Below are 15,310 nucleotides of genomic sequence, written 5' to 3'. Positions count from 1 at the left end.
GACCATGTTTGTCATCAACAGTATCAAAGTAAAATTGTGGCTAAATGAAGAATTAAGAAAAATGACTAGGGAAAAAGCTAGTGAGGTCTCACAATAAGGAATATTATGTCCAGCCATTTCTTCTCTCGAAGCTCTTCAACTTAGTCTATGCACCAATTGTCACAATGATATTTTTGTTGCTGTCCAGAATTTGCCAAGAGCATTGAAGGAATATAAGGATAATTTTGCTATTGTCCAAGAGTTTTTTGTAGCAATAAGTTTGTTGACAGAGGTTAACACTACCTTCTTAGTGCTTATTCAAAAAGTTTCGGGGGTAGACTCTTTGGATCTTTTTAGACCCATTAGCCTCTGCAACTCTTTCAAAAAGATTATTTCTAAAGCCTTGACTAATAGGATTATCAAGATCCTCCTTGTTATCATTGCTCCTCAACAATCTAGTTTTGTTTGGAGAAGGAAAATCCTAGATTCTATCATGACTATTCATGAAGTCATCCACTCTTTGGAAGAGGGTAAGTGAGAAGATTTTCTCCTCAAGCTCAACCTGTCCAAGGCTTATGATTGTATTGACTAGTCTTTTCTCATCAAGGTTCTTAGAGCCTTTGGTTTTGATACCAAGGTTTGAAGCTTATCAACCAAATGATTTCTACTCCCTCTCTTGTTGTCTTGGTTAATGGCTCTCCTTCAGAATTCTTCAAACCCTCGATGGGTTTAAGGCAAGGGGACCTCTTATCGCCCATCCTCTTCATCATCTTAGCTGAGTGATTGGGAATGATGATGTCAGCTAACATAAATTTGGGGGCTTTGAAAGGGATTAAATCTTCTTCTGGTTCCTTGGTTTTCTCTCATCAATAATTCATGGATGACACCATTATGGGGGGTGAATCTTCGATTGTGGAAGCCAAGGCTATCAAAAAGGTTTTGAGCTCTTACACTAAGGGTACTGGGCAACTTATTAATTGGAACAAGAATTCTATCTTTTTTCATCAATATCCCAGTTGAAAGACAGAGGAAGATGTCGACTATTATGGGTTGTGGCACTGGTATTCTTCCCTCTATTTATTTGGGTCTCCCTTTAGGCCTCAAACCCCCTAATTATTTTTGGAACAATCTTCTTGATAGGTTTAACAAGAAACTGGCTGGTTGGAAGTATATCACCCTTAGCCAAGCATGCAAAATTCAGTTGGTTAAATCCACCCTTCAAAATCTTCCCACCTATGTGCTGAGCCTCTTTGGGATACTAAGTAAGTATGCTAACCTTATGGAGAAGATCCAAAGGAATTTTCTATGGTTTGGTTCAAAAGAACATAAGAGATTCCCTCTTATTGCTTGGGATAATGTTTGCCTCCCCAAACATTTTGGTGGTTTGGGCATTAGAAAACTGAGACCTCTCAACAATGCCCTTTAAGCTAAATAGGTATGGAGAATCTTTTCCAGCAATGGGGATTGGAGAGATATCATGGTGGACAAATACCTACAGATACCTCCCATCAGATACCTTTTCAATGAAGAAGTCATTTCGAAAGGTTCAAACTAGAGAAACTGCCAAAAGCAAAGTGAAATGGAGAGAGGGGAATGACAATGACATTCACTTCTGGCAGGACAATTGGCTGATCCAGCGACCTCTCATCAATTTTCTTGCTTATGACAGATGGGCTAATACTTGCATTCAAAAGTTTGGCATTAAAGTCAACGACTACATATTAGGGCAAGATTGGAGAGACATTTCTTCTATCGTTGAGGATCTCAAACCTCTTATGACTATCCTCCATTCTATGATTTTGAATAATGATCGGGACAAGTTAGTGTGGGAGAGTACTTCTAATGGCATTTACTCAGTGGCTTCTGGGTACCAAGCTTTGTTGAAACAAGTTTCCAAACCGGTGTGGGTGAATGCTTGGTACCCTGGCCTTATTCCAAAAACCAACATCTTCTTTTGGCTTTTCCTCCAAAATAGGGTTCTTACTATTGATAATCTCTTGAAAATGGGCCTCTATACTCTTAATAGATGCGTTCTTTGCAAAAACCAGGTCAAGTATGTGGATCACCTGTTTATTCATTGCAATTTTATGAGAGAAATGTGGTCCATGTTCAGTCAAGATTTTGGTTTGGATTGGTGTGCCCCATACATGATCATTGACTTCTTTAGTCAATGGGACAACTCTTGGAAGGGAACTGATCTTCACACCATTAGCAAATGGACTCTTCTCCACTTTAGTTGGGGGATATGGAAAGAACATAATAATCGTATTTTCAGGGATGCCAACCTTCCTGCCAAGATTGTGTTGGGTAAAATCCACAATGCCCTTATGAAAAATTTTCTTATTTGCAAAGGCACTAACCCATTTGCAAGAGACAATAGAAATAATGACAGGAAGAAGAGAAGAAAAGAATGCCAATGGTCTTTGCCCATAGAAGGGTGGCACAAAGCCAATTTTGATGGGGCAGAAAAGGACAATCCGAGGGAAGCTAGTAGTGGAGGGGTGATAAGAAATAGCTATGGCTTTGGCATTGCAGCTGTCACCTTTCCTTTGGGGCACCAAACCAACCACTTTGCTAAGGCTTGTGCTGCCCTTCACACCACTAAGCTGGCCCAAGATACTGGAGTTAGATGGCTCTGGCTTGAAGGGGATTCAAATAATATCATTAAGTGCCTCAAGGGTGAACATTCACCTTCCTAGTCTATTGAGAATATGGTAGAAGAAACTAATCCTATTTACATTTGAGAAGGTCTATGTGTCACATGAATATAAAGAGGCTAATCCTGTTGCTAATTGGATGACCAACAAGGTAGTCAAAAGGGACACGTCTACTAGGTGGACTAATGGTGACAGGCTTCTGGTGGAAGTTAAAAGCATGATTGAAAAAGAGAGAATCTTGGGAAGGACTAGAATTATTAAAAGTAATGATGATAGGTAATGTTCTAAATTCCAATCACCATTTAATGAATGCTAAGCACAGGTCAAACATGAGGAAACTTAAACTGATGGCTTATTGGCATGCTTTATGGGTGTTTTGTATATGCAATCTCTCTTATAATCCTGAGGGCAAAAGCAAGCTAAGAAACAATGAGAATTATCATAGGGTTGTTCACTTCTTCAGGAGTTGCAGAGCAACATCCCAACTCATTACAACACTATGGTGGACGAAAGACACTATAGAGAGCCGAAGGATGAAATGGAAAAGGAGGTCAAAGGTCTGGGAGAAGCTGAAGGAAGGGGGTATTACGAATTACATTGAGAGATTACATGGTTGGAACTTTGCGATGACTGAGCTTATGGTTAATTCTTGTAGATAAGAGAAAATAAAATTTGATGGAGTCAATTTCCAGGTCAATGAAAGTGTTATTGCAGAGGTCACTAACTCCCCTTCTGAGGGCATAAAATTCTTTAGGGAAAAGAAGATTTCCTTAATGCTATCAAAGATTTTGCCAAGAATGCTAAGGAGAATAATGATTTGGTGAAGACGAGGGCATACTATGAACTGACTTTCATAAAGAAACTTTGGAGGTTTGTTCTTAGGGCGATCATCTCTTACATCATACTAGATACTAGGTATGATAGAGTCCGAACCCATCACTTTTTCATCCTTAACAACTTCAAGTATGACACCAAAATCTCCATCCCTTACTACCTCTTCTTCTCTGTTAATAGGAATATCACAAGGTATAAACAAAAATCTTATGTCAATCCTACTTTTCATGAGGGCTTGCTTTTGTTGATTTGTGAGCACTTTAAGGCTCAAACCCGTGGTAGATCTACAACCCAAAAAATCAAGTCCTTGGAGGACATTGAGAGCTCCTATCTCCCATCCGATAATGAGGATAATAGAGGGCTTCATCTAGATGATGATGAGGAGGTTGCTAAGATTATTAAGAATTTGGGGAAAAACAAGAAGAAAAGTGAACCCAAGAAGAAAATCAACAAGGTTGGGAAAGGCTCATCAGATAAAAATATTTTTTTTAAAGTTAATTCTACAAATGACTACAATGAGGATGAGGGTATGGACACGAAGGAGGATATCAATGTGAACAAGGAGGTTACAAGCAATGTCCCAGTTCATAGGAAGGTGGATAGCCCAACCAAGAAGAGAAGAGGCAATGACACGAATGCTGGTTAGGATTCTGGTACAAGGCAGGAATCTCGCCTTCACGTCCAGGAAGAGACAAATGAGGAATATAGCATGGATAAAACCAAATGTGGGTAAAAGCACATATTTATGTCACCTTTTAGGGTCTCTAAACCTATTTTGGTCAAATCTCATTTCTCTATCAAAACTCAACTTTTTGAAAAACTAAAAATACCCTTTTATAGATCTTGGAGTCAATATTATCATTATATAAATCTTATAGTGTTTTGATTAGTTATAATATGTTATAATTTCAAAATATCATAAGTAGATTTTTTTAATATTTGAGAAGAGATTCACTCAAAAAAGGAAAAAAATAGTAAATTATATCAAAAAAATTTAAAATTTATATTTATCCCTAGAGGAGAGAGTCCTCTTATAGAATATGTAATTTTTGATTTGCATATACATGTTTGACGAGAACTACACCCTATTTTTTTTGTAGCTCATAAAAGGATTTCAAAATATTAAAAAATGAATAAATTCTTACTTAAAAAAATAAAAAAAAATTACATACAAAAAATTCATCCAATTTCACACATTTCATCAGTTTACAACATATTCAAATTCTAAACACAAATACCATTTTTGTGTCATTGAAGTTGAACAGTTTATGTTCTGAGATTCTTTTTCTTTATTAAAGGTGACACAGATTTGTGCTTTTACCCATGTATAATCGGCTCCAAGGGGACAAAAGGGGCTGAAGAAACTTTGAGACTCAAATGACTAAAATGGGCATTGTCAAAGAAATTATTCATCCCAAGGTTTTGGAGAGTAATGATGACAAAATTCATCTGGATGAGCTCATTGATCTGGCCATGGTGATTCTCAATGAGAATGCTAGGGAAGTGGAGATGAATCTCCTCAATAATGCTAGAAATGGCATGGTGGACAACTTTCAGTCAATCAAGTGGATTTTCCACGAGGTTGAGGAGATTAAAAATAGATTGCAGGGGCTGGAAAGGATGGAGGGGTATGTTGGGCATGACCAAATCAACAATAAGGAAAATAGGGTTACCGAGGTGGAAAAAAGGATGGACAAAATGGAGAGCTCTCTCCACAACACTGCTAACCAGAGCTTCCAAATTATCAAAGCATTAAATGATAATATCAAACAACTGCACAATATGATGGATGTTAGCATAGGGGTCAAAGATGACAAGGGAAATGAGCATAACAGGGACAAAAAATATGAGGTCCACCCCCAAGAAGAGGGCCTTGACAACAGGACTAGACTGAGCATCAAGAAGAGGGACAAGGAAGATTCTCCTAATGAAATTCAGCCGATCAGTGATGCAACTGAGACTATGGATATGCTAGAGCTCAAGGCTGCTAAGCTGGTCAAGAATACCGCTTCCTGACTAGAACCCTTGGTTTTTCAAGTTTTCCTTTGGTTTCTAGTTTTGTTAGGCTAGTCTGCTCTTCTAGAGGCTATTTTTTTTTTGGTCTTGTTCTACTGGTCTTCTATGGGCTATTGTTTCTATGTTGTCTATTTCGTGTTTTGAATTTAATGTTTGATACTTATGTTAATTGCTAGATTTTAGGTAGTCGTTAAAACCTACTTTACTTAATAAAAACAATCCATTCTCACAAATTCAAGTAATACACAAATTTGGTAATGGTAGTCATTTGAAATATAGAATTTGTCTCCATATACAATGAAATTCTATGGGAAATTAGAAGATGTTCTCTAGTATTCCCATTGGGAAGTTGTGAGACAAAATTCACAATTGCATATGCATTCATCACCTCGACCAATTGCAATCACCATTTCAACTTGTAATTATTCTCAACTCAATGGAAAAGACAAAAGTTTGATTTCAGCTTGCTTTTGACAGTTTTAAAGTGTTCTTCAAATTGCTTTAGGATTTGATTGTTTAATTTTTTGTGTGTCAATGTTCCAGATCACACTCCATGATCCATCATTAGGATGCATAATAGAGAGCATAAGAAAAAAAAAAGTACAACAAAAATGAAAGGAAACGCAACAACTATCACTATGCAATTGAAGGATGTAAAATGTTTTAGTCATCTTGCACAATATGTAGAGCATTTTGACAAATGATTTGTAAATGATGGATTAGTTTAAAGTGTTTGTTACATGAAAAATGACAACATAGATAAGATAAGATAATGATATTAATATCCAACAAGAGACCAACTAGGGTCTATGGGACTAAAAGATACAACATTATAGAGAAGAATACAACAGCAGGAGCACCAAAAGGCATCTGGGGAAAAAAACAAGAGAGAGAAAGAACATCGATCTTTTCAAGGTACAAAGAAATCTTGCACAGAAGGATAAGGCCTAGGACGAGCAAGGGTTAGGGCCTGACACCATCGCTGTCTCTATGTAGCAGCGGGGGTAGAGTGTCACCATCTGAGGAGCCCATGCCGAGGTCTAGGAAATGTCTGTATCCTTTAGGACCTACTTCGATCTTAACTCCCAACTAGGAGGGAAAGTGTCTCAAATCATAGCTGTGAGGTTTTTGATCACTGCCCATTTACCCTCTTGTCTAGCAGCCACAACAAGAGCCCGAGTCTCCTTAAGTTCTGCCACATAAATGAAGGGAAAATTAGAATATGACATCATGAAATGGAAGGACCTTTAAAACATTTTAATTATCTTATACAATAGAGTAAGACAAAAGAAAACATTTTAATTGAAGGGCCTAAAACTTTTTAATTGTTGAAAACCTTGTAGACAGTATGCCTTTGGCATAACACAAATTTAAATTAGAATTTTGGAAGTTGATGGAACCACTTAAAATCAAAATAGAGGTTCCAAGAAGTTATGAATATTTCAGGTATCTTGAAGAAGGAAGGACCAATGTGCTACATGAAATTAACTATAGAAGAAAGAAATTGTCTTCCAAAATTCTATAGTGTATCATTGATTCGTTCGATGTATTTTTGGCCAACGAATAATATCTTAATGGTGAGGATATTTTTTCAAACATTTGCAAGTGATGGTCTCATTGTTCAAGCAAGGGATTCCTTTGCGGGTTTATGATTTTTTCCTCAATTTTTTTTTGTTGGGCTTTACTAATTTTTCCTAAAAAATGATGCTTTATATGTTGATCCATGTCTTGGATTTTGTCGTTAGGTTTTGATCAAATCTTCACCTCTATAATTGTATCTAGTTTTTCTAGTTTTGCTATTTTTTCTTGAAAATTGTGATAGTCGTTCTTAGTTTTTGTGTGTCTCGAGGGAAGAGCAACTCTATTATCCAACATTAGGTTGGACTTTTTTGTGCCGATTTCTTGTTAGATGTTTTGTTGATTCTAGGAGGGTTAGTGGCAGACTCATCTCAATGGTAGGCTCTTCTATCATATTGCAAAGACTTATGAAGAAGGGGTACCCTTCACTATTCTTCTATGGATGCGTTTTGGCTTCTTGGTCATTTGCATTTTGTAGAACGAAGGAGGGTCTCAACAACAACAAAATGTTTTGAATCATTTGTGGACAAAAGACAACAATTAGACAACAACCATTAAGGGAAGGTATTAAAATATTACAATGTTTCTTTAATGGTCATCTTCTTAGTTACCAGTTTGAATTCGAATTTGGGTTTGAATTAATTAGTAGAAGAATATGTAAAAATTATATATACACACAAACACAAAAATATGCAACCTAGAAGAATGAATAAGTATAAAAATGCCACGTTGTATCACAAAAATAAAAAACACAACATAAACTTGTAATCATATCATCATATCTATTTATTTATTTTTATCAGTTATTTTTAACATTTTGCACCGTCCAAAGTTTAGGCACTGGGGGTATGGTTTGGGACCTTGGTCCTATTACTGAATGATATATTTTCTTCTTGGATTGAGGTCTTTAGAAGGCATACCTTCACTATACTTAGAAAAAACTTTGTAGACCCTAGCCAAGGGAATCCTTCTAATTTACAAGGGCTTGACTTTTAATTAGTACAATTTTCCCTTCCCTTTACTTGGGTTCTTCTGAAGGCATTTCCTTGTTTACATTATTCCAATGTCCAACTTTTACTCTTGATTTAATGTCTAGATATTTCTTGCTATTATTTAACTGCCTTTCAATTAATGTCCTTTGTCTAATGCCATCCTTTGCTTGAAACACCATTACATTCCTTAGAACTAGATTAGCCACAATAAATCATTCTAGTCATTAGAAACCGAATTATCTCTTGATATTGGATTAAGACAAACCATTTCCTAATAATGGTTTGCTAAATCAAAATATCTTTTATAATTTTATAGTGAATCCACTTATGATGACACTATTTTTTGAAATCAATCTCATAATTTGCAGAAACTATAGATTCAGACTAAAAACTATAGAGGGGAGACGCTTAGAAAGATGTCAACCATACTTAAGGGAAGATTTTACCAACTATTAAATATCAATCTTGATCTTTGATGTATAATTTATAATAGAATAATTTATGCTAGCCACTACTTGGTTTCTTAAATGTTTTAATATAATCTTATGAACAAATTGAATTTGAATTAGAGTAGGTGTTATGACTATTCTTTTCCTTTCTTACCATTCCTTACTTTGATAAGTAGGAGATAATTTCCATAGCAAATCAAATTGTGATATTGCTATCATGATTTAACTGTGTGATTTTTGAGTCAAACTCATTGAGCTATGTTTCATGAGTAGTGATTCAACGTGAATCCATCTCTCATGAGAATAAATGGAACACTTAGCACTCATTGGATCTAGGTGATGCTCACAGGGGTGAAGCATTGAGACTTCAGGGGAGGTCACCCATCCCAGTACTACTCTAGCTTGAGCACACTTAACTATAGAGTTTCCTCCATGGTTAAACCCAAAGCTTGCAACCCCATTTGCAAAACTTTCACCAAGTGTTGTGCCTTATGAACCATTCATTAGAAATCCCCTTAAACTCATCAATTGATAAGTAGGATATAATTTCGACAACAAGTCAAATTGTGATATTGCTATCAAGATTTAACTATGTGATTTTTGAGTCAAACTCATTGACCCATGTTTCATGAGTAGTGATTCAACATGAATCCATCTCTCATGAGAATAAATGGAACACTTAACACTCATTGGGCCTAGGTGATGCTCAAAGGGATGAAGCACTGAGACTTCCCGGGAGGTCGCCCATCCCAATACTACTCCAGCCTAACCGCACTTAACTACAAAGTTTCCTCCATGGTTAAACCCAAAGCTTGCAACCCCATTTGCAAAATCTTCACCAAGTGTTGTGCCTTGTGAATCATTCATTAGAAAGCTGCTTAAGCTCACGAATTATTCCAGCAAGGCCCTTAAGGAAATTATACTAGAAAATCCAAATTGGTTTATCATGTGAGAGTAGTTTAAGTAGATCATGTAAGATCCCTATAGATATGGAACAGTTGATGAAGAACCTTGAAGAGGCACTTGAAAAAATTGATCTCCTTACTGAAGAAAGAGATAGGCTGAAGGATATATATGAAGACTACAAAGTATATATTGGACAATTGAAGACAAGATTAAACATCTCAAATCCAAGGCTGAATCTATTGAATCTAAAACTAGTGATGATGATTATTCAAAATTGGAGACAGAGTACAAGATCTTGAAGCATGAATTGAAGATTACCAATCTAAAGTTGACTTTGAAGAATGATCCTAGCAAAGTTGAATCTGATTTGAAGACTAAAAATATAGATCTTAGAGACAAAATTGATGAGCTTAAGGGGCTTTCAAATGAATGGTTCATAAGGAACAATATTTGGTGAAGGTTTTACAAATGGGGTTGCAAGCTTTGGGTTTAACCATGGAGGAAACTTCATAGTTAAGCAAGTGCTCAGGCTAGAGTAGTACTAGAATGGGTGACCTCCTGTGAAGTCCTGGTGCTTCACCCCTATGAGCATCACCTAGATCCAATGAGTGCTAAGTGTTCCATTTATTTTCATGAGAGATGGATTCATGTAGAATCACTACTCATGAAACATGGGTCAATGAGTTTGACTAAAAAATCACACGTCTAGATCCAATGAGTGCTAAGTGTTCCATTTATTTTCATGAGAGATGGATTCATGTTGAATCACTACTCATGAAACATGGTTCAATGAGTCTGACTCAAAAATTACACAGTTAAATTCTGATAGCAATATTGCAATTCCTTACTTTGCTCTTTTTCATTTCTACAGATAACATAAAAATATGTTTGTCCCTTATATCTAGTTCTACATTAATTTTGTTTATGCACAATGAGATTTATGATTAATTATTTACTCCTAGGAAATATGTACATATGAAGTTTATTTCCAGTTTCTTTATAGTTTTGATGAGAAATTGTTAGAGTCAGTATGCTTAGTTAAACTTTGCCTTTAATTCTTTCAAGATTCAATTTTTGTAGCCTTATGACAACCCTGACCAACATTCATACCATATTTACCCTATTGCTTATAAGCTACCAATGATAGTTGAAAATTTCTATTACCCTTAAGACCTTTCTCACAGTATTAATGAAGAATCCAAGAGTTTTTAAGCACTAAGAGATATGGAGACATAACATCTTTAATTTTTTTTACAATTTATACCTTAACAGGTTTGAAAATTGGATTGATAACCTTGGAATAAGAAATGTCTAAAAGAACAAATCAGTCTACAAGCTTACAGAAGGAGAGTGAGGATCCTCCTCCTCTAATGCTTCTTCAATTTCTCTATTAGGTAATTCTAAAAAATTCACATCTAGTACAAAGATACTTTCCCACATTACCACCTTGTCTTCTACCATAAAGCACTTCATCCAATCTCTATTTCTTGGAGTACGACCACACATGTAGCATAATAGAAAGTTTAAATTTCTCTACATAATTGGGAACCATTCAATAATTTTGACATGATCAAATGAAACTCATTGTCTCCCGTGCTGAGGAAGATAGTAATGGCAAGGTCTGCATATTAACATATCATCTTTGATATTAGCTAGAACCTTTTCTAAATTCTCGAGTTATTCTACCTTAAACAATCTCTTACATAGTATAAATACTTAATTCTAGTCCTATCTTGCATCTCAAAGCTACAAACATATAGGTGATATCATTGTGAACATGATACCAATGAATGGTGGTTACAAATTATTTAGCTAGAATATAATAAACAGATCTTGAAATCAGATAATGTGTATTGAGAAGAACAATACTTAAATGGGTTCCTATTATTTGTTCATCAAATGCTGATTGGGGTACTGACCCCCTTAGCTTAATTATTGTATTCATTGTGAGAGCTCTACCAATCAATAAATTTTTAAGGAAGCCAAGGTGCGTAAAATCGCTTCCTACACTAATCTTTGAGAGGACGATTATGCAAATTCAACTAACTATTGCAGAGATCTCAAGAAATGCATAATAACATAATCAAAATAATAATGAACACATAACACAATGATTACTATGGGAAACCCTTCCAAGAGAAAAATCCCACCCTCCAAAAACCACACAATGTATTCTCAAATCCAGAAGATTACAATACACTTGCAATGCAAGTTCTTACAGGAGCACATCACCACAACTTGAACTCCGACTCGGACTCAAAGAGATACTCCTTCTAGCACCAGTCTTGCAAACTGAACTTGATGATTCAAACACCTCCCCAAGCCCTCCATTTATAGTGATTTTCCACTTAGAAACCATTCGTGGTTTTAAAAAGCCACAAGCCAAAACCATGGGCAAAACAACCATGCCACATGTTACCCACTTGTAATTTGTAACTCCAAGAATACCATTTTCATCCATAATTTTGTCCTCTAGTTTAGACCCCCTAAAAGTCATATAATGAATTGTTTAAAAATAGCCCTTCTTCATTGTTCTAGAGACTAGACACATTTTTAACAACTCATACACCTTTTCCAACTCATTAACATGTGGAAAACTACCACAAAAAAATTCTACAATTTTCTAAAAATTTTCTAGAGTTTTTTGAAAAAATCTTGCAAGGTTGAGACACAATTCTCAACATTCTCCTACTTGTCAAACACCTTGCAAGAGTCAGGAGATTCATAGTTTCATGGACTTAATTGCTAGGGGCCGAGAGGCCCATAGACTTCAAACACCATCTGAACTTCTCTGTGCTCACAGGCTTAGTTAATGCATCAACAACATTCACCAAAGTCTCCAGCTTCTCTTACTTCACATTGCCGTCTTTGACCATATTTCTCACAAAATGATATTGTACCTCAATGTGCTTGGTCTTGGCATGAAATGTCGGGTTCTTCGCTAAGCAGATTGCACTCTGACTGTCACTATAAATTGTCACTGCACCCTGTTTGAACTCTATATCTAAATACAGTCTCTTAAGCAAGATAGCTTCCTTGCAGGCATGAGTAGCTACCATATACTCTACCTCTGTAGTGGACAAAGTGACCACAACTTGTTGCTTGCTCATCCAACTGATTGCACCACCAAATATTGTAAACACATATGCACTAGTGAATCTTCTACTATCAACATCGCCAGCCCAATATGAATCCACATAGCCTTGAATATCCAATGAATGCTCATATCCTATTCCATGAAAACATATAGAGTACTTTGAGGTACCCTGCAAGTATCTGAAAACTCTTCTTACTGCATCCCAATGTGCTCTTCCTAGATTAGACATATAACAGGAAAGTACTCCCATTGCTTGGGCAATGTCTGGTCTTGTACAAACCATAACATACATTAAAATTTTAACAACACTCTGATAGGGTACTTGAATCATCTCTTTCATCTCCAATGGGGATGTAGGATACTGTGAGCTAGAAAGCTTTGTTCCCATAGTAATAGGAATACTCAATGGTCTAGAATCCTGCATATTGAATCTTCTTAGAATAGTACCAACATACTTACTTTGACCGAGCCAAAGCCTTCAGTTTTTCCCATCTCTTATAATTTCCATTCCTAGAATGTACCTTGTTGCACCAAGATCTTTCATTTCAAACTTTTTGAGAGATGAGATTTTAATTTTGCAATCAAACCTTTTCCTTTGCCAGTAAACAACATGTCATCAACATATCAGGCAATAACCAGGAAATTATCACCGTCAGGCTTGTAGTATATATAATGATCATATTTGGATTGCACAAATCCCAAACTCAATACATATGTATCAAACTTTTGGTACCACATCCTAGGACTTTGTTTTAGACCATACAAGGATTTCTTCAATTTATAGACCAAATGACTTTTACCTTTCACCACAAAGTGCTTTGGCTGTGTCATATGAATTTCTTCCTCCAAATATCCATGAAGGAAAGTTGTCTTCACATCCATCTACTCAACTTCTAGATCATAAGTTGCTACAATAGAAAGTAAAAATTGAATGGATGTCATGTTTGCTACAAGAATTTTTTTTTCACCATAACCAATTCTTGCAACTTGGGAGTAACCTTTTGTAGCCAATCGTGCTTTATATTTCTCAATGCTTCCATTTGAACCCATCTTTCTTTTGAACACCCATTTACAACCAATAGGATTCCATGCTTTAGGCAATGGTACAAGGTCCCATGTGTCATTCCTCTTAAGAGCTACCATCTCTTCTTCCATGGCAATTTTCCAAGACTCTAAATCATTCATACCAAGAGCCTCTTCTATAAATTTTGGTTCATCAATATTAGCATTCAAAGAAAATATATACCTCCAACCATCAGGAGAATATCCATACCTTTCTAGTGCTTTCGTTTGTATACTAGACCCTTGAACAAGATTTGGTTTAGGTTTAGGTTCAGGTTCATGATCAAGTTCTCCCTCTTTCTCTGATGATTCAAAACTCGTAAAGCTCTCTTCAACAACTTGTCTTTCTAAGGGCCTCGATTCAACTTTCTCAAGTGTAGCAAGAAGTTGAATCACATCTTTCTTTTCTTCTATCCGTTCTAGCTGCACTATAACAGAAGAAGGCTCAATTTCTCTAAAAATAACACTTCTAGAGTAAAATACCTTTTATGCAATAGGATTCCAAAGCTTGTATCGTTTCACACCATAACTATATCTGATGAAGATACATGTGACAACTTTGTTGTCCAATTTTTTCTGCTTCTCCTTTGGCACATGAGCATATGCCTCACAACCAAATACTCTCAGATGTCTAAGTGAAGGCTTGTGGCCCTACCATGCTTCCATTGGTATCTTATCAACAAGAGCTAATGTAGGAGACCTATTTATTAGGTAGCAAGTAGTGGCTATAGCTTCAGACCAAAATTTTTGTTCCAGTCCAGCTCCACTCAACATACTCTTAGCCTTCTCCATAAAGGTCATGTTCATTCTTTCTACAACTCCATTCTACTGTGGAGAATACAGAGTTTTCTTCTCTCTTTTAATACCGCAATCTTTACAAAATGTGTGAAAATCATTAAAAAAATATTCACCGCCATTATCAGTTCTCAAACGCTTTATCTTCTTTCCAGTCTGCAATTGAACCATTGCTTTAAATTCTTTGAAATAACTAAAAACTTCAACTTTACTTCTAAGAAAATAAACCCATGTTATTGTACTGAAATCATCAAAGAAAGAAACATAATAAACTGATCTACCAATAGAAGGAACATCAATTGGACCAAATACATCTGAATGAATTAGATCCAAAATACATGAGGACTTATGAGAACTTGAATAAAACTAAACATGGTTTTGTTTACTATAGATACAATGCTCACAAAAATCAATATGAAGATTGCAGTCATTCATCCCATCAAAAAGGTTTTTATTCTTTAAGGTTCATAGACCTTTCTCACCTAATTGGTCTAGTCTTCGATGCCATAACATAGTCTTCTCTGTAGGTAACTTTGATTTAGTAGATAGAGCACCCTTGGGTACTTAAAAACTATGACCATTTGTTGAAAGAGAAACCCTTTCCTTCTCCAACAAAGTAGTCCTCTTCATAATCTTATCATAAGTACTATTGCACTCAACCGTGCATGCATCAAGCTAGTACAACGTACCCAATCTACTTCCTCTTGCTATTACCATAGCACCTCTCTCCATTTTCACACCTACTTCAAAAAATTGTACATGCACACTTGCATCTATTAGTTTACTAATAGATAATAAATTCCTTGCTAGTCCCAAGATATGCGAGACACCATCAAACTAAGTCTACCATCAAAAAATTTCACATGAATACTTCCACAACCAACAATATCAAGAACTAAGTTATCACCCAAATACACCTTACAACCATCAAACTTTTCATATTTA

This window comes from Cupressus sempervirens, chromosome 3, assembly GCF_028749045.1.
Source record: "Cupressus sempervirens isolate cs-2001-9-10 chromosome 3, ASM2874904v1, whole genome shotgun sequence".
Classification (NCBI taxonomy): Eukaryota; Viridiplantae; Streptophyta; class Pinopsida; order Cupressales; family Cupressaceae; genus Cupressus; species Cupressus sempervirens.
Note: the sequence above shows the minus strand (reverse complement) of the source record.